The following is a 1,121-nucleotide window of genomic DNA, read 5'->3' on the forward strand; positions in this document are numbered from 1 at the left end:
CAGAGGGATTTGCTCGAGCAGAAAAACTTTCAGACATCTTACATTTATGTATCAAACCCTGTACTTGAGTTTTTAATTTTTCTTGGGAGTCCTTTAGACTCCGCACTCGAGACTCATGGAGTCTCTTTGTTGCTTCCTCCCACCAATACATAAACTGCTCCTGCTGTGTATCAGAGGCTTTTTTTGAAGTTAGGATTCCTCTGAGGTATGTAAGTTTATCTAAATCGAAGGTACCTTCTAATGGGCATTGTTTAGATGAATTTTCACACATGTTCAGATTCCAATTGTCTAAATGTCTGCAGGTTTCAGGACCATAATGTAGGTACATGTAATATGCTGGGGTACCCTTAGGGGGTGAGGTGGAATATTTAGACTGTCCCCCACCCATTTTCCACTTACACACACACAGGGAGGGTGCCCTGTCCGCACTAGCGGCTCATAAACTAATGATCTCTCCCTACAGGGTACTCACACAGGAGAGGCTAACGAGGATGGCCACGACCCTCCTACACCTCCTTTCAGCAAAGAGCGTCGGCTAGTCTCTGGGAGACGGCGCCGCTTACTCTGATTGCATCCAGTGAGATGATCAGACTGTCAGTAGCCCACACAGAAAAGGAAAGGGGAAGGGAAGAAGGGTACACACGCTCCTAGACCCAGGTAGCTTCCTCACCGGACGATGCCAGGTCGAGTCAGCCCACCATGGGTCGGATCTCCTAAAGATCCACTAGTTACCGGGCTTGCGTTAGAGTAGTCCTGGTTACGAGCTTTCGCTTCACAGGGTACTCTGGGCGTCTTCCAGTAACAGTCACTCACACTGGTGTACACACACACACACCAAGGCCTTTATTTCCTATTACCACGATGCATCTGTACCATATGTCCAGACCCAATACTATGAGGCGGTATGACAACCCCTCTTGAGGCAGTAAAAACCCCTCAGCACCGGTGCATCTCTAATGCATCTCACTATGCATTACCTAATGCATTACCTTGTTGGCCAACCCAGCCGTTTTTCAGTACTGCTATAAACTAACCTGATTGGGGCTTTCCCCCAATACCACTCTGCATCTGATCTTGCTGCACAGTCAATAAGTTCAGATGGCGTGAGCCCAACAGACACA

This window comes from Gopherus flavomarginatus, chromosome 14 (assembly GCF_025201925.1).
Source record: "Gopherus flavomarginatus isolate rGopFla2 chromosome 14, rGopFla2.mat.asm, whole genome shotgun sequence".
In the NCBI taxonomy this organism is placed as follows: Eukaryota; Metazoa; Chordata; order Testudines; family Testudinidae; genus Gopherus; species Gopherus flavomarginatus.